The following is an 18,894-nucleotide window of genomic DNA, read 5'->3' as shown; positions in this document are numbered from 1 at the left end:
AAGGGGGAATATCACAGACGTGAGCACAGGGCAGCCCGGGGAGCCCCTGACCGTGGTGGGTGGTCCTCTCCTCCCAGACACGCTCCCTTCTCACCTGACCTCCCACAGCATCTGCAGACTGTGCCTCCCCCGGGAAGGGTCTCACTGTTACTCCGCCATGTCAGGAGCGTGACGCAGGGCCCCTCCAACAGGCTCGCGTTCGGCAGGAGACTTTCCGGGAAGGCGCTGGACGGCACAGCTGTTGGAAGCGTGGGACAGTATCGGGAAGTTTGCTGGCAGGTGGCTGCAGGCCGTCAGGGTCCAGGCGTCAGCCGTCTTCGCATCGCGCCATTTGTGGGCAGGGCTTCTTCCCCTGGTTTTGGGAAATAGTAGCCAGGTCTGTCCTGAAGGGAAAGAGAGAGAACGGCTCTCACCACATCATATGTTGTAGTCCCTGAATGTGACTGAGTGTTCCCAGTCAGCCCATCACTGTGTCTGGGGAATGAGTGACACACATTGGCTGTCCTGCGTTCGTACCCACCCCCAGCCCTGCTGCATGGTGGCGAGTTGAGGAAAAGCTTAGCACACAGGAGACACCCCAGACGCCCAGAGTCTACCTGGACCCTAAGCTCTGCTCACCCACCACCGCATCTCCCAGACAGCCCGTGCTGCCGTCCCAGGGGATGACTGCGAGTTAGTTGTTTCCTGGTCATTGTTTCTCGATTCAGTGATTGTAATAATAACGCCTCGCTTACCTTCCACATCAGTGGCTCTTACTCTTGGCCGTACCGTGGAGTCACCTGAGTAGCTTTGCAGCAGAAGTCTCAGTGGCCAGGACTGGCCCAGTGTGTCTGCTGGGAGCCGAGACGGGGTCTTTTAAAGGTTGCCACCTTGGAGAGTGCAGCCAGGATTCACATTCACAGTGGAGACAAGGCTTGCGGGGGGTGGGGGGTGGGGGGTGGGGGGGGTGACCAAGAATGAGACGTTTCAGGCTACAAGGAATCTTCGAGCTGTGCAGTTGGACCCTTTCATTTTACGGGTAAAGCAACTTGCCCAAAGCCACGTACTGAGTGGTGAGTCTAGAACGCGAGGCACCTGGCTGCCAGCTCTTGTTCTTTTTATAACACCTGATTTCATACTTGTCGACAGAGCAGTCAAACATGAAGCAACAGAGCCAAGGGCACAGAAAGCTCCCTGGCAAATCTGAAAAGGAAGAGAAAATACTTTGAAAATATTAAAGGTTATTACCAGATGTCAAATGAATGTCAGGGAAATAGCTTTGAGTTTTTCAACACACTGGGACTAATTTAATTTATTTAAATGTCTTTGTTAGCTTGAGGAGTTCTTGAGACTGTTCCTTGTCACTTTATCCCACTATCAATCACCTGCACGCAAACTGAAACTGGAAATAACTGTAAAATTTGTTATACTTCAAGTGATCAGGGCTGAAGACACTTGATTCTTAGCAGTTTGTGTGGGATCAAAGGCATGGCCGCCCTCCAAACGCTCGTGCTCACATCAAAGCCGAGGTTGACGCCCTTTCAACCTTCTCCTGTCCGTCGTGCTTAGGTTAAGTTCTTGTTGAAAACTTTCAAATAGAGACAGAGTGTGTGTGTGTGTGTGTGTGTGTGTGTGCACACGTGACTGTGTGTGCACACGTGAGTGCACGTGTGTGTGCATTTCAGCTGTTAGCCCAAGCCTGATTCTAGCTTCTTGAAATGGACAGTGGAAGTGATTTCTGGGCTAATCTGGCTCCTCCATTAGCCTTGGGGAAGGTCCCAGGTCCCTTTCAATCTGCCCTGATCCTTTGCAATCACAGCTGCATTGTCCTGGGAAGCGCTTTTGACAGAAGCAGCGCTGATCACCTGGCCTCCAGTCTGCAAAAGGCTGAGGCCCAATCTGCTTTTTCATCAGGAAAAAACAACATTCAATTCCTTTCTCTCTTTCATGTGCACTGCTTTGCACGGCCTCCTTCATTTTCCTTTTTTCTCTCCCCCCTCCCCTCTCTCTGAGTTTCGGAAAGCAAATGTCTGGAGGGACGATAATAAAGGCACGGCTTTTACCTGTTTCAGGTGCTGACGGGCGGTGAGGTTTGTTATGCTGGGAGCTTAAAACAACAAAAGTTAGGGCGGACTGGACGCTGTCTCAAAGTGCGGAGCCCAGGAATTCCTAATGGAGATAATATCCTTGTGTCTACCGAGAGCAATAGATACTCGGCTTCTTAAAAAAAGTGTCTAAAGTTAACTTGCTCGTAGAATATCAGTCATAAATACTTTCATGTCTGACTCACTTAAGCTAGAGTTGTAACTTAACATTACCATGTGCTTTCATATTATTGAAGTTTAAAGGCATTCCTTTCAAAGCCCAATGTTTGGCTCACGATGAAAGGGAATCAAACAGCTTATTCTAAGTTACATTCAATAATTACATAAGTAACCCTTTAAATACTAGATATGCAAATAATGCACTATTCTTTCTATAATTACTCTGTGTACACGGTTTGATAAAACCCCCAGATTGTAATACATGTTTATGGAGAAGATTAGCAAATACGATTTCTTTCTGAACGGAAGACGTGAAACAGGAATTTAAAGATTTGCAGTGGCTGTGAGAGACTCCGTGGAACCACTTGGTATGAAAAAGCCGGGGGGATCCGAATGGGAGGGGGTTCTAGGTACACCCAGCCTTGTCCGGAGCGTGTCCTCTGGCCAGTTGCCTGAGTCCCCAGTTCTGCACGCACCCACCCCTGAAAGAACAAATCCCCTCAGGAGGTTTTGGGCACATCCATGTGTGGGGCTGGAAATACCTCTGTAGGCGTTTCAGTTCTTGTCTCAACTTAGTCCAGGAGGTGGGGCAGGGGGGACCGGTACCTGTGCCTACCTTCCTTGCAGTCCCCAAACCTTTGAAGGAGGAGCTGGTGATTTGGATTCAGGTCGGCTGCCTACAGCCCTCCTCCCAGGACATACTTTCAAAAACAAATTGTTTTAGGTGGAATTCCTGATCATCGTACAAATGAGCAGAGTGGGATATTAAATGGGTTTTCCTCCTCTGTTCCAATCCCACGTCCCAGAGACAGCCTCTGTTAACAGCCCTGCATGGATTCTTCCAGACGTTCGCCTGATTGTAACACGCACAAACACCCCACACGCAGTTGAGCTTTCATCCATTCCGTGGGCTTCCCCCGAGTTCAGCTCCTCTAGCTTCTTCTCACCCCCCAGCCCAGAGGAGTGGGACATTCTTCCCTCACTCTCACCCAGGTCGAGGTCATCTGTGTCACTCTGACCCAATGGCCAGAGGTTGGCTCACGGAGACCAGTGAGAGTTCATTTACTCCTCAGAAGCATTGTTAGGATGCCTACCACGTCCCAGACAGTGTTCCAGGAACTCGGGGTACACTGGGCAAAGATCCCAGCGCTTCAGGAGTGGACATTCTATGGGGAACGTGATGGAACAGACAGCAAATCAATGCACATGAAAGATGAGCAAATTATTTGGCATATTGGAAGGTGGTAAGTGCTAGAGGAAGGGAGAGCAGAACATGGGAAGGGGGGTTGTCGCGATGTTAAATAAGGTGGCTCGGAGGGGCCTCGCTGAGGGACATTTGAACAAAGCCTTGCAAGAAGTGAGGGAGCTAGCCCAAATAGATTCCTGGGTGAAGAACATTCTAGGTAAAGAGGACGGCAAAAGCTGTAAGGCCAGGCATGTGGAAGGAGCAGAGGAAGCTGGTGCAGGTGGCACGGTGAGACTCCTAGGGGATGTGTGAGGGCCAGGGAGGGTGGGCTTCACTGAGGTCCTGTCAGTCCCTGGCCATTAGGGAGGGAAATGGGAAGCGCTCTGGAGCAGGGTCAGTGTCCCTCAAGCTCTAGGAAGGAGCAGTGCTGACTTGATTTGAGAACAGACTACAGGGGCAAGAAGTAGAGACAGGGAGGGTTGTTAGGACGTCAGCCCAGGAAAGAGGAGGTGGCCAAAGCCAGGGTGGTCACAGCAGAGATGGTGGAGTCCATTGGAATTCATCTTGAAGGTGGAGCTGGCGGGATCCCTGGTGGCATGGTGTCAGCAATGGTTGGATTGCCCTCGGCTGAGATATGGAAGCAGTAAGCAGAGTTTTGATGTGTTGACTTTGAAGTTTCTGAGGCTGAGTGGGCAATTGGATGTTCAAGTGTGGGGTTCGGAGAAGAGGATGGCACTGGGGATCGCAAATCTGACAAAGGAGATGACAGACCAGAGGACGTCACCAGTCTGAGTGAATGAGTGAATGCAGATGGGAGAGGACCGGCCCCTGGGCTGCTCCATGGTTAGAACTGAGGGCTCTGGCCAGCACGGAGGGCGAGGAGTAGAGACTGGGCAGGAGTGCCTGAGAGTGTGGGGTCACGCGGTGAGTCGTGTCCGGAAGGAGGGGCGATCAGAGCGGGCTGGCAGGCTGGGGCCCGGGTGTGGGCCGCGTGGGCATTGTGGACGGAGTTCAGACATGTTCTTGACAAGAGCAGGGTTGGGGGAGTGATGGCGGCACAAGCCTGACCAAGCTCAGATGATGGTTCCGTGGTTTGAAAGACGGATACATATCAGGCACGAGGTGTCTGCTATTTGGACAAGTCAGGAAAAAGTTTCGGTGGCCGTGACCAAATGAGTGTCCTCCACCACGCCCCTCGCCAAATCCATATGTGAAACCTACCCCCACTCTGATGCCATTTGGAAGTGAGTCGTTTGGGAGGTGATGAGATCATGAGGGTGGAGCCCTCACGATGGGATTGGGACCCACAGGGCTCCTTCCCCAGTTCACGACGTGAGGACGTAATGTAAAGATGGCCATTTACGAACCAGGAAGCAGACCCTCGCCAGACAGTAAATCTGCTAGAACCTTGATCTTGGACTTCCAGCCCCCAGAACGGTGAGAAATAAGTGCTTGTCTTTTTTATACGCACCCTGCCTGCGGTATTTTTGTGATAGTGGCCCAAATGGACTGACTGGGGATCGTCCTCAGCTCCGTTATCTGTAAAGTGGAGATGGAAGTAGCACCTACGGTGGCCCTACTGTGAGGACCGAGGGTGTGAAGATTCAAGATAGGGACGATGCCACACACATCGCAGGCACCGTGTATCTGTCCCCAGAATTTGGGAGTGGGCGTTGTGGAGAAAGCGGCTGTCCTTCTTTCCTCCTTTCTCATAGCAGGGGGTTAACAGTTGCTGTCCAAAGTTGATAACTCAGGGAATGGGCGCTTAAGTATAATAAAGTCATGGAAACAAGGTAAACAGCTACAAGTGAAAACAACTGATGAACTCGCTGACCCTTGGCATTTGGAGCTTGCAGAGGCCGCCTTCAGGAGACGTGCGTTCATCTCTGGTGTCCACGCTCTGTGGCTTCTTGTCAGGCTTGTGGCTTATGCCTTCTATTTTCCAGGAATCTATCGCCGATTTCTGGCTTATTGTGGCGCCCCCCTGTAGTTTCATTTCAACGTGAACTTGGGAAAGAGCATGGAGAAGTGTGTGCTCACAGCCATCTTGAGCCGACCGTCCAGCCAGCCCTTAGTGTGAAAGCCTGGAATGTCCCCTGGACGTACGAGGTGCGCGGAGGGACAGTGGTCGTCTACCTTAGGTGGCAGGTCCTAGCTCCCCAACTCAGAACTGTGCTCGGCAACCTTGAGTGAGTCACGGAAATGTTCCCAACCTCTCGGGTTACTTCTAGGTGTCCTGGGCCCTGAGCTACAGGCACGGGCAAGGCGGGATCAGGTATTTCCTTGAGAGCCTCCTGAGTGTAAATCAAATGGCTAGTATAACACTGAGAACTGAGAATTATTTTCGGAGTCTGGTCTCTCTGGTCCGATGTCACAAAAATGTGGCCATCTCTTGACCTTGTCATTTACTCTCTGAATATCTTAGAGCTCGGCCTCAGCCTGGAGCTGTCTGTCTTGTCAACGCCAGTGCGGGCCGAGCACTCCCGGCTTGTTTATCGCACGCCCCTCGCTTTCTGTCCCTGACACGTTTCACGGGTGATGAACCAGAACCCAGGTCCGGGAGGGATGAGCGGGAGATGGAGCTGTGCCCGGCTTTGTTGGGAGCCTGCCTTTCAGGTCCGACACTCCGCCCACACCTGGCTGCAGACAAAACAACCTGGGCTTGACAGACTGGCTTCAGGAGATTAGCGGCCTCTGACAAATCTCCTTAAGCGCGTGGCCTTTGGTTTGAGATATCAATAAATGGTCCAGGCCTTGGGTATGCCTGTTGGCGTTTTGGGGACCTGTGAAGGTGGCTGTGTCATCGCAACAAGGACATGGGACAGCAATGTTGTGACAGCAACTTCTAGTGGAAATAAACTCCTGCAAGACGACCTGGGGCCCTGCCTGAATGAGTTTTGCTCACTCTGTTCCACCCACATAACTAACAGACTCTACCTAATCAGTTCTCTAGGGTCAATATTACTATCAGACCGATAAAGTTTTCTGTAATGATGGAAACGTTCTAGGTCCAATACAGTAGCCACTGGTCATGTGACCACTAAGCACCTGAAGTGTGGCTAGAGTGACTCAGAAACTGAAATTTTTAATTTTATTCAATTTAAATAGTCACATGTGATCGGTGGCTCGTGTTGGGCAGTGGTGGCCGACTTAGTTACGCAGCCTGGTGGCAGGTGTAGGTGGCGAGGCGGCGGCAGGATTTGAGGCAGAGGGGGAGTGTCCCCTCTATAGTAGCTCTTCTTTTGCTTGTCTATAATCTCACTGTCACAGTGCCACGAATCTGTGTCACGTCGCCCTGGGAGACGTGCGTGGGAAGGCCAATAGAGGAAAAGGGCTCGTTACCGTAGGAACACCTCGGTGGTACGTGTAGGTCAGGTGTATTTCCTTGAAGGCAGCTCCCAGGAGATGAGAGAATGAGCAGTCCCTTCGGGAAGGCCCAGAGCGTCCTTAGGGACCATACTCCAAGTTATTTATCTGAGTACGAGCCAAGTGCTTCCAGAACAGTTTCTCACCCCCATATGTATTTCAAAGGCCATTTTCCTACTGGAAAACTAAGCACTTTATAACAGAGAAACCAGGTAAGGAAAATGATGTTTGTTTCTTAAAAAAACAATAAGAAAAGCACGTCTTCTTTCCTTCTGGGATTCTCTGGCGTCTGTGGCTGGAGGGGCACAGGAGTTGGGGCCAGAGACCATCTGGCTCGGTTGGTCCTGGAGGTGGGACTGTGAGCGACAGGCGACGGCTCTGAGGTCAGTTTCTGCCTGGACGACTGGGCACCGCCACGTGCCTTTGCGCTCAGGATGACCCCGGGGATGGCAGTTTTGTGGAAACTCAGTGGCAGGAGATAGTGAAGGGTGTTTCTTCATGTAGAATTAGAGATGTCCACCTTCCGGCAGCTTCTCCCCAAAACCGCCATCAGTTATTAAGCATGGGTACTTTTTTCTTAGCGTCTCTTCATCCTCCTGTCCCATTCCCTGCAGCACCCCTCCAACACCTGCACCCCCACCTCCGACCTGGGAGCGCCCTCTAGACGTCCTTGGCTTCCTCTTCCGAGTGGAAACTCCTGTTTCTGAGTATCCTGCCCTTGGCGTCCTGGCCCCATTTGCATCAGAGCACGACGGCATGGGAGTCACAATGGCGCCCTTTCCCGGTCACGCGGGCTCTGCAGTGTCACAACTAGCAGGGCCACATCAGCCCCAGTGGCTGGCAGAGGTGGCAGGGAAGGCTTCCCTCATACCTCAGATGGACTGTCTATTCCGTCCTCCAGTGTCGCACACACAGCCTGCGTCCTCTCCGCACCAGCCGGCCCAACGCCTTTTCCTGAGATCCACTGTCTGCTTGTTTTCCTTCTGGGGTGGAGATGAGCTTAGGGGAGCCTCCACTCTAGGACATTTCATATAGTCCCGAGTCTGCTGTTCTGTGGACGGGACTACCCACCTGTCTGACTGACTCTGTCAAGTTTTCCGTCCCCATCTTGCTTGTTTTAGGAATCTCATAATCTTTAGGTCTCTGAAGATAGGGAGACCTAAGCTGGACCAGATCCATCAGCTTCCTGTAGTGGCTTCTTCTGTGGAAGCTTCCAGCCCCAGAAGCCCCCTTCTCCCTGCCAGCGACGTGGGCCTCCCCAGAACTTTGCTCTTGGTACCCCCTTCTTGGAACGTGCTTCTTTCTCTTCTCCATTTAGTCAAGATGTCCGTCTGAGAGCTGAACTCAGTGACGTAAGAGAAATTGCCCTTAGTGTGAGTTCATGGTCTTAGGTTAGACATGAGTATCTGAGAGCAATTAGGGCAGGCGGGCAGGCAAAGGGCGTGGGTGGTGGTCAGTTCCGCCTGGAGTGAGGGTGACCACAGTTCTCCTTCTGGCTCCTTGAACCTCCGAGGTGGCAGGTATGGGTGGACCCTATTTCCAGGCCTCACTGACCCAAGCGTGGGATCTCTCCTATGGCTAAATTCATTTGCTGCAGTTTAAATGCTTTTCCTTTCCCTCTTTTTATAAAGATGGGCAACTGTCGGGTCATATTGCCTACGTTTGCCCTTTATATGTTTTATGACATAAATTTACTTCTATAACTGGCTGTTCTGCTGACAGAAAGTTCCAGACTGCTGGCATGGGCCTTCACATGCACGTTAGCCTTGTTTCGGAGAGTTGTTTGCTGGGCCCTCATAATCCTTTTGCACCTGCCTTTTAAATGGAGAGGCCCAATGTGGCCCAGCGCTGATGACAGCGGGAGGGTCACTTTTGTTCTTGTGCATTCCAGGCTTGGGCAAAAATATCCAATTACTTTGTTGTTGTTTTTTGAGTCAGAGAAGTCTGCCATGCTCTCTTCTCAGCATGCACGGTCCTCTCTGATGACCCACCTCATTTTCTTTGGCCATTTTGGGTGCCTTCCCAGTCTCCGTTCCGGGTTGTCCAGGGCTCTTCTGTCTGGGTTGAGGCAGTGTAACTAGCGGTAAAGACCATGTTGGTGGAGGCAGCCACCGACCGGTCAGATGCTAAAGCCCCATCTGAGAGGCACCGCGCACCCCAGCGCCATGTGGCCCACCGCACTGCTGGACTGGACAGCTGTGCTTGCTGGGCAGCTACTCCCTGTAACTTCTTGCCGCTTGCACTGGTCTGGTCATACGTTCTCACCAACAGACGACAGGCTTCCAGGACAGCCACCAGCACAAGCCACTGCAGTGCCACACGCGTGCCTTTCAATGTCTTTGTCCACTGGGATTATAGGGAACCACCCCTTTCCTCGGGAGGCTGCGATCTGATGCTGGACTTCTGAAATTTAGTGCCAGGAAATGAAATAAACGCTGTTTTTATTTCAGATAGGTGTTCAGTGAGAGGAAGACGAAAGTCTCCATCAGGGTCTGAAATGTTCCTGCTTCATCTCAACTTTCGAAAGCCTCTTTCATTTAAGAGCTATTTTCTATCTATATCTACCAATCATCTATCATCTATCAACTATCTGTCTAGATATATGTAGATCTGTCTCATAAATATATATACCAGGGGTGCCAAAAAAATGTATACAAGTGGACAATCTGGTCAGCGTTGCTCAAGCAGGAGTTCGCCATCATCAGAAGTGTCTGGATGCTGATGGTAACCACTCTGAGCACCTCTGGTAACTGCAGAGTCAAACGTGACTTGTATTCATCTTTTGTTATCAGTTTATATTATTATAATTTTAATACAGTTTTCCTTTCTTAAAATGTGTATGCATTGTTGGAGCTATATATACATATATATATATATATATATATATATATATATATATATATATATATACCATTTATATATATATATCGCTAAGTCACCCACCCAAAGCCTCACTGACTGTGACGCTCCTAGAAATGGAGGCCACAGTGTGTGCTGCCCACACCTCGGCTTGTTCTCCCCAGCGGGCTGCGTCTCCTCCTCCAGCAAAGTTCACATTTTAATTTGCATCCGTTACAATAAGGCACAGTTTCCAGGAGCGGCTGGGGCCCTGTGGCCGGGGCGTCTGGCTGAGATGGCGATTCAGTGACAGTCCTCCCGGGGTCACACGCTTTGTTTTCAGTTTTGGGGACACCAAGGCTGTTCAGGGGTATAATTTTCCAGGCTTGTGGTTGACTGTATCGACGCCCTCCCCAAAACAGGTTAAAAAAGAGATTGTTTCCATCCAGCTGAATGATGCAGTTTTTCTTCAAGCTATTGAGTGACCCATGTCCTGAGCTGCCATGTTCCTTTGTGTGAGAGCTGCCAGTGAGTAAGTCACCCTGTCACCCTGTGTGGCAGCTCCTCCTGTCACGTGAGGCTTTGCAAGAGCCCAGTGTTGGAAACTCAAACGTCCCCCTCGCCCGTGCACAGGCAGTACATGTGACACCAGTGAGGGTGGGCTTGTCTCCGGGATAAAGAACCCGCCTCGATTTGATCCCAAGTCTGGTCACTGCGTTCTATGTGCTGTTTCTGACGTTTATTCAAAACGAGAGCGACATCTTACACCTCTTAATCTTCAAGTGCGGGTCTAGACTGAATTACCTGTGACTGACACAGGGGCCTATCCGCGCTGAGCAGAGATGGAGCCCCCAGGTGCATGAGGACGCTACCCCACGTGGCGTCTGAGCTCCTCCTCCCGGAAGCACGACAGGCTCTGAGGGACAGCAGCGAGGCCGCGTCTGTCAGAAACAGATGTCGGAGATGAATGCTGTTGGGAAAGGATTACTCTGTTGTCACAGGAAGCTCCGAAAGCCAGGCGTGAGGGTGGAGCATGCTCTCGACAACGGCCAGAGCCCATCGCTCAGGCTGTGCGGTCGTTTCGTGGATCCCGACCTCCTCAGGGCCGCCTACACAGGCGGGCTGAGCCCGGAGCAGCGCCCATTATTCTAACCGTTTGGGGAACTGACACCTGGACAAATACGCACCCCCCTGGGCTCCCCTTCTCCTGTCTGTTCCTGCCGCCCCAGGATGTCGAGAACCGTGACAATGGGATGCTGTCCCCCCTTGTACGTTGAAGGCCATGCAGTGACCTGGCTGCACTCAGAGCAGGTGCGCACTTGTGCTCCCTCGGGAAGCAGAGCTCTCGACCGACAGGTGCGTTGTGCTGTTTCCACCTGAATTTCATCATTAATTGGTTCCTTCAAACTTGTTTTCGTCTTTGTTTTCAGTGAGACGGCAAAGGAGAGAAGGAAACTACTGTGATGCGAGGGTTGGGGGAGGCTTAGTCTAGAGTTCCAAAGGGCAAAGTTGGGGTGAGGAGGGTCATGGTTGTCAAGCAGCTAAAGCATAAGGTGGCACGTGGCACACACGTCACCTCAGTCATCTTTCCACAGACCTGGGAGGGAGGGATTCGGACTCTCCCTTTAGGAATGTAGAAGCAACAGCTTCTTCCCAGATTATAGGCCCCAGTATTTGCTGCATTTATTGGGGGGGGGGCATCTACATTTGAAGCCCTGGTTAGTGTGTACATGTGTGCACGTTTGGGGAAAAAGAAAACATTTAAATCAACACCAGGAGACCTCCTGATGGTGGACGGGAGCATGTCCAGGGACAAGTGACATCCAGCATCCTTACTGAAGAGAGCGGTATGCATAAGGTCAGGTTCTTCCTAAAGCAGCACAGCACCGTGTACCTTCAGTGCCGAGGGTGTCGAGCAGAATGGAGATGCCCTTGCAGACAACACACATGTGTGAGCCCTGGGCGCTGCCTTCTCCGACTGCTCTCGGGACCTGCAGCCTATGGCTTCAGATCTGCATGACTAATGGGTAACTCTGTACTTCTCAGAAATGGAATTTATGAACTATATTATAGTTCAGCATGCTTAATAGGTACTCACAGTTTCGCTTTTCAGATGATACCAAAATGGAATCAATCAATTAATTAAAATACTGACTCATTCTAAAAAGGATTGGAGGCAGCTGAATGAAACGTACATAATGTAAAAATCAGTAAAAAGGATTAAGATGAATGCAAAACAAAGGTAAAAGGAAGTCGACAGTGGAATTAATACACAAAAACGTTCCATAATGTCTTACACAGCTGTTAAAGGTGAGTCAAAAATCAAGTCTCAGTGTCTCTTGCTCCAAACAAAGAGGGTATGGCCAAGTATGGAGTCATAGTATTCAACAGTTAAAACCCAGGTCAAAATTAAAATAATCACTAACACGAGAGCCCTTATGTCAAAGATCTCCAAGAGAGTATGAAAATTAATCTGTACTAAATTAAGAAAAGAACAGCTTCCATGAATCCAATGACAAGATAAATTAAATCAGATATTACTTATGTGAGGCTTTCATAATTATAGAATTCAGGGAATTGCAAGCTTGTAAATATCTTTCAAAACTAAAACTGAAATGGCAGTCACTCTAAGAAGCCATCACGTTAACACTTTGAGAGCCCAATAGATGGCTGAATGTCTAAGATACAGCAGCCCACCTTTAGTTTTATACCCTGTGCAGACATTCTAGAACAAGCGGAGTTTTCACTTCTAAACATTTAGCAACCAAAATTCAAGTAAAGAGCAAGAAATCATCAGTTTTCTTTGTCCCCCCTGACTTCCCATATTTCAGCTGTAGGTTGCACAGCTGTCACTGACCACTCAGGAGGTCTTTGCCTGTGAAAACACGAGGAACTCTTAGACTGGGGGTTCTTACCCTGGGGTCCCAGACATTGACCTTGAAGTAGGATGTCTTTCTGGGGAAGGGGCCAGAGCTGCACCGCAGCCACTGGCCACTGCTGGCTACCCAGTGCTAGGGTGGTGGTTTCTGTGGGTGCAGCTGTTCTTCACCATAAAATACACTCTGGAGCTCAGATTTATTACCAAAAGAAGGATGCAAAATATCTTAGTCATAACTTTTTTAAAAAATGGGTCACATTTTGAAATAATAGTAGATATAGTGGATTAATAAACTATATTATTAAAATTAATTGCACCCGTTTCCTTTTGTCTATGGTGTCCGAGTTGCCATAGACATTTTGGGGGTCCATATAAGGCAAGTTGAGCAGGGTTGAGGGGAGTGTGTTGGGTTTTGTGCCCTCTCTGGGGAGGGGAGGGTTATCGCTAGCCCCCCAGGGGAGGAATACTGTCCACTGCACCGACGCCCCGTGACCTGCGGGGCAGAACGCTCTCCCACTCTGCCATGTGTCCTGGGCATCTGTTCCAGAAGAGCTAGTGGGGGGGGGGGGACAAACAAGGTTTAGAACATATGGAGCCACGAGCCAGTCTGTGGAAAACCCTTCCAACCACCCAATACATACATTGTAAGGAGAACACGTGCTTCCCCCTGAGACTTGCTCCTCCTGTGAACTCGCTCGGTAAGAACAGATTCCCCAGCACAGCACATGAAACGCCAACACGGGTTGCTCAGGCTGCTCAGGTGTGAACTGCGGACAGAAGGTATTAGAACGACCGTCGGCGCGTGGACCGCACGTGCTGGCCCGCCAGCCTGTCATCACATCCCAGCAGAGCTGAGGCGTCGCATCTGCACTCGTTCTGTTTTCAGTGAAATGGCACAAAGTTGCCACCAACACGGAAACACCTTGAAGGAACGTGCTCTAATGACAAAAATCACAAGCATTCTCATAAATAAGTCAACGAGAAATACAATTATGCAGTTAAATGGCTCAGTGGAGCATAGCAGCGGTTCTGAAGTGCAGCAGAACTGCCTTAATTTCCTATAAATTCTGTGCCTTTCATATTGACCATAATAAAATTAGAATATAATGGGGAGTAATGATGTGAGGGGAAGGTGCAAACCTAAACTGGCAGCGCTTCAAAATGTCAGACAGTGAGGGGAAAAGTGCTACGAGGTATGTTGCAGAGTTAAGAAAAAAATGCTGCTTTTCTATTTTGTGGTGACTGTTGCATTTGTTAACTTCTAAAGACTTGTAATTTGTTGCACTTCTTTTCTCATCTAAATAAAGACTAACTTCCATATTTAATTTTGCATTTAGAGTTTGTGTTATTGTAAAACATGATTTCTAACGTCCCTCATGTCACTAGCCCTCTAGGGCTGGGTCTGGCCGTAGAGCTGGGACTGGAGGCCCCTGGGGCGGCCGTGCTCTTTCTCGCTGATGGTGACTTAGTGGCTCTAAACGTCTCTGGGACTCTGACGTCTGACCCCTGTCCTGATTGACAGCAACCTGGAAGCCTCCACTGGGTCTCATCCGCCTGTCCCTACTGCTCCCAGCTGCGCTTGGCTGGCTGGCCATTCACAGGGCAGTGGTTGGTGGTCTGCTAAATGACCAACACATGGCCAGCACACCTCAGGCCAAATTCACTTCCTGGATGATAATTAACATTTTGCAGGAAGGTGACCTGTCAAGTGCCAGATACAGGTGGCAGCAGGTGTGGAGGCCACGTGGATTTGGCTGTGTGCCAGAGTCCTGCAGGCAGCTGATGTGTGGCCAGCAGGGTACTGCAGGGCAGACTTCAAGCTGGCTGGGAGCCAGCAAGTGCCACTGGAGCCAGACAGACCCCAGGACTCCAGAAATGTGGGCCAGGGCCACTCAGGCTCTGGCCGTTGACTGTTGGGTCCCCGGCCCCCCTGTCCTATGCCTTGGGACGTTGGCCCAGGGGCTGCATCAGCAGCCAGTAGATGGAGGGTGGAGGAGGGCGGGTCAGGGCTTTCTGTCTCCCTGGCCCTCTGTCACACCTGGGCTTAGCACGCTCCTTTCTGGGGTACAGTCCCTGCTCCTGGCTGCAGGCTGCCTGCCCAGGAACACGGCCGCTCAGCCTCCGTGCAGGTGTGCGGAGGCCATGGCTTTCCACTCTTTCTGGACTCTGACTGCTCGCAGCCCCGCTGTCCCCTTAGGCGCCTACGGGTTCCAAATCCATGTGCCATGAGGTTGTCCTCAGGGAGGACGTGCCAGGGGACACGAGGCAGTGCACAGCTGACAGGAGCCTATGGGTTTCCCTCCAGGCACGACAGGAGGGGTCACTGCAGGAGCCGTGAGCGGCCGGCTAGGAGCTCCCGGAAGGCAGCCTCGCCGGCAGACCACACGTTTGTTCTCACAAGCACCTCAGTGTCTGTGAGGCCTCAGCAGCACCAAGTGCACAGGTGCCTTGTCCACACGGGGCAGGGAGGGAGGAAGGGAGGCCCGGCGGAAAGACAAGCAGACAGGAAGTGAAGAGTTAACAGGGACACTAGAGGACTGGAGCCCAGGAAGGGCCCTGGCACGGCCCCTCCGCTGTGACTGTCACTCCTCTGGCCTTGTGGCTCCCTGGGTGTGGCCTCTGCATGGCCAGATACTGCAAACTGTCCCTCGTGTGTTCTTGCCAACGGTTGAACACTTAAAGCCGGCGTCACCGTTTGTAAGCAAGGCCCTGAAAGAACTCAAAGAAACGCAGGCTTTCACTCCTACTGCCTTTGAAATCGTCTCCGCTTTGTGCCAACACCCTTTGAAGCCACGTCTTGTGCCTGGCTTGTCTTTTTTTTTTTTTTTTTAAAGATTTTATTGGGGGAAGGGGAACAGGACTTTATTGGGGAGCAATGGTCAAATTGTTGTCCTTTCAGTCTTAGTTGTGGAGGGTTCTGTTCAGCTTCAAGTTGTTGTTCTTTGAGTCTTAGTTGTGGAGGGCGCAGCTCAGCTCCAGGTCCAGTTGCCGTTGCTAGTTGCAGGGGGCACAGCCCACCATCCCTTGCGGGAGTCGAACCGGCAACCTTGTGGTTGAGAGGACAGGCTCCAACCAACTGAGCCATTCGGGAGCTCAGCGGCAGCTCAGCTCAAGGTGCCATGTTCAATTTTAGTTGCAGGGGGCGCTGCCCACCATCCCTTGTGGGACGCGAGGAATTGAACTGGCAACCTTGTGGTTGAGAGCCCGCGCTCCAACCAACAACTGAGCCATCCGGGAGGCAGCTCAGCTCAAGGTGCCGTGTTCAATCTTAGTTGCAGGGGGCAGAGCCCACCATCCCTTGCGGGACTCGAGGAATTGAACTGGCAACCTTGTGGTTGAGAGCCCACTGGCCCATGTGGGAATCGAACCGGCAGCCTTCGGAGTTAGGAGCACGGAGCTCTAACCGCTTGAGCCACCGGGCCGGCCCCCCTGGCTTGTCTTTAAACTAACCATTCTTTTGGTTTCTCAAGTGCTGCTGGCCAGGAGTCACTCTCTTGACAAAGAAATGGGTTCTTTAAATATGCTTCCTCCTTAACCGGACCCTGCACAAGCCAAACAGCCGACCCCGCAGTGAGGCTCCAGCCCCGCCCGATGGGGCCCTCGCTAGTGATTTTTGTCATGTTTCTGAAATGCAGTAACTCTTCCTTTGAAACTTTTCATACTTCCAAAATACAAGAAAAACAAATTCTGTTCACCAGAAGCGCTCTGGTCCAGGCCGCGTTGTCCCCAGTAGGCACTTAGGAATTACTTGTGCCTTTCAAAGGGCCCTTTTGTCATTCTGACTCTGCCTAGAGTTGTAAGCAGGCCTGACTGGGGCAAAATGGAGAACTACATTTTCTTAAGAGTCACCTTTGCTGTCCCTTCTCTGTGCCACGTTCTGTCTGAGGCCCAATCGGGGTGTGTGCTGGGGTGGGTGGGCCTGGCACTTGTGCCCGTGAACAGCGTGGGGCTCAGGGCTGAAGGGAGAAGTAGCAGCGAAGCCACGTCCTAAAGGATTCACAGGGATTTTGCATCTGGAGATGGAGGGGCGGCAGCCAGGGCTCTAGATAGAGCCAGAGCTGAAGGGAGGCCCAGGTCATCCCCGGGTACTGGTGGGGCAGGAGCAAAGGAAGGGGTGGGGGAAAGATGGCTGCAGAGCGAAGCTGGGGGTTTGGACTGACATCAGCCATCGAGCTAAGATATGTATTTTGTACTTTACCTTCTGACTTGTAGGAAGTCTGTTGAAGGGAATTCCTGCTGTTCTTTTATTTATATCGATTCTCGTAAGGGTCCAGTTCACTCAGCGACCAGGAACTGAGGGGTGGCTGGTGTGTCAAGTGCTCCTCCATCACGTGACAGAGTAGGATGCGTTCCCCTCACAGCGCTGGCATTTTCCTGAAAACAACCACACACAGTGAAATCATAAAACATGGTAGATGACAAACGCGAGGAGACAGAGGAAGGCGATCGCAGTGCAAGGGCAGGCGCTGTGGTGGCAAGTCAGGGCAGCAGTGTGGGGCTTTGGGCGAGCCCCAGTGGGTGTGGGCTGTGTGTGCTGGTACGTGGGGGATGCGTCCCAGGCCGGAGGAGGAGTCGTGTGAAATCCCACAGAAGGATTTCTTGGGGCCATAACCCACAACATTTAGGCGGGTGCCTCTGCCTGTGGGCGACGCCAGCACTGAGAGGAAAACAGGCAACATGTTGGACTCACTCTAAAATATTTGTTCTAGCAATTGTCTTTGGAAACTGCACTCTACCCTTAAAATTCGTGCCCACTGAAGTTTCATTTTCCTCTTCTCTGGTAGGCTTTCATTGTGTTAAGAGCACATGTTGTGACGATTTCCTTAAGATGAGTCCTGAAACTTCAAGTTGGAGGGGATCTTGAGGAGGCCCTCTGGTCCTATACTCCCATTTTGCAGATAAGGAACCTGAAGCCCGAGGAGGGAGAGATGCCGTGTGGCCTCAGGCATGTCAGTCAGAAAAGAGACGAAGACCGAGGTCTGGATTCCTAACTCAACTCTTTTTATTACAGCAATTTTCATTGAGGGGAGGGGTGTTGTGTTTCTATTGGGAAGAATGTACAACTTCTCCATCCTGACACCCATTCTGATTTTTCACTGAGCGGAACATCAGGAAAAACCAGGACACTGGAGAGCTCGGTGAGCCCTCAGATGAGTTGGTCTCCAGCACCTTCAACCGGTGCAGCCATCACCACCATGTTACAGATGGGCACACTGAGGCCGGAAGAATGTAAGTGACTAGCGTGCAAGCTGAGTAAAACCACGCGTCCTCCCTCTCATCAGGGGTTCCTGGACTGTGACCCGCCTATGGGAGGGGCGGGCCTTACTGACCCCAGTGTGCTGCACGGGAAGCTGGAGAGAGGGTCTTACCTTGGCCTGTGCCCGGCTGACCTCTCCTGAGTGAACCTGAGGGTCAGTTGTGAGTAGAATGCCTTCGAACGTCACGTAGGAAACACTGGAGAGACTTGTCTCGGCGAAAAGCCGGGCTCCTCGGCAGACAACCACAAGAAAGGATCGACAGGCACTGCGCCCCCCTTAATTCTGCAGAAAACACAATGGTATTTTTTAAGGATAATGTAGGGGTAGAGACTGTGAATGCTAATTTCTTTTTGGAGACAACTGAGGAAAAGAAGAATGGAGAAGAATTTATTTTGGCAACAATTCTTGATCTTCTTTTTACAAAGAAAGTTAAAGCCATAATTCCCCCAGGTGCAAATGCTGTAGCCTGGAAACAAAAAAACAGAACCTCTCCTTAAAATATATTAAATCAGAGAAAGAGACAAGCTACGAGGAAATTTACCTGTGGCTCTATCAGATGGCCTTAGGTTCGATATTTTTATGAGATCAGAAAATAGAGTAACTTTAGGAAAACATGTCAATTCAAAAATCTAAATAGGGTGTGAATGTACAGAAGCGGGCGATATCTTTCTGGTTGACAGTGATACAGAAATGGGACCGGGACAGAGCCTTTTCCTTATTACTCAGAGGGAGGACCCCTGCAGAGCCTGCGTTCTGGTCTCGGCTGTTTTATTCCTCCTCAGGACACAGGTCTTCTTGTCGCTGGTCACCCTGCTGGGTCATGTCTTTGTCGGGCTCTGGGATGGGATAACTGGTACATGATGACATTTGGGAGCTTGTTACCCAGAACAGGCCAAGGATTCTAATTTGGCTGATGCATCACGATTCTAGGGGTGCCTCTGGGAACTGTCAGATGTCACCTGCTTGCCTTTGGGGCTGCCACCCTCAGCCCCTCTCCATCTTGTAAGTTGAAGAGGGAGTGGAATGGTTTTGCAGGTTCAAACTTCAATGTGTTCAGCTTGCCTCTGTTCACTGATGAGGACCCCAGTGACAGCTCAAGCTGAGACTGAATGTCCCCAGCTGTTC

General features: G+C 51.0%; 1 long non-coding RNA gene across 1 annotated transcript in view; it reads right to left on the bottom strand.

Annotated features, from left to right (window-relative positions):
* The window catches only part of LOC141567545 (uncharacterized), a 43,188-nt gene that overhangs the window by 9,885 nt on the left and 14,409 nt on the right, over positions 1 to 18,894 (bottom strand). Inside the window, exons 3-8 of the long non-coding RNA XR_012490271.2 lie at positions 17,881 to 18,051; positions 16,710 to 16,885; positions 13,153 to 13,278; positions 2,043 to 2,148; positions 735 to 1,182; positions 95 to 383 (exon numbers count right to left, since the gene is read on the bottom strand). This is a non-coding gene — a long non-coding RNA (uncharacterized LOC141567545). The remainder of the gene's footprint in view (positions 1 to 94; positions 384 to 734; positions 1,183 to 2,042; positions 2,149 to 13,152; positions 13,279 to 16,709; positions 16,886 to 17,880; positions 18,052 to 18,894) is intronic.

This window comes from Rhinolophus sinicus, chromosome 8 (genome assembly GCF_057876585.1).
Source record: "Rhinolophus sinicus isolate RSI-liver-muscle chromosome 8, RSI-T2T, whole genome shotgun sequence".
NCBI classification, from domain to species: domain Eukaryota; kingdom Metazoa; phylum Chordata; class Mammalia; order Chiroptera; family Rhinolophidae; genus Rhinolophus; species Rhinolophus sinicus.
This window is presented reverse-complemented; position numbering and strand designations above follow the sequence as displayed.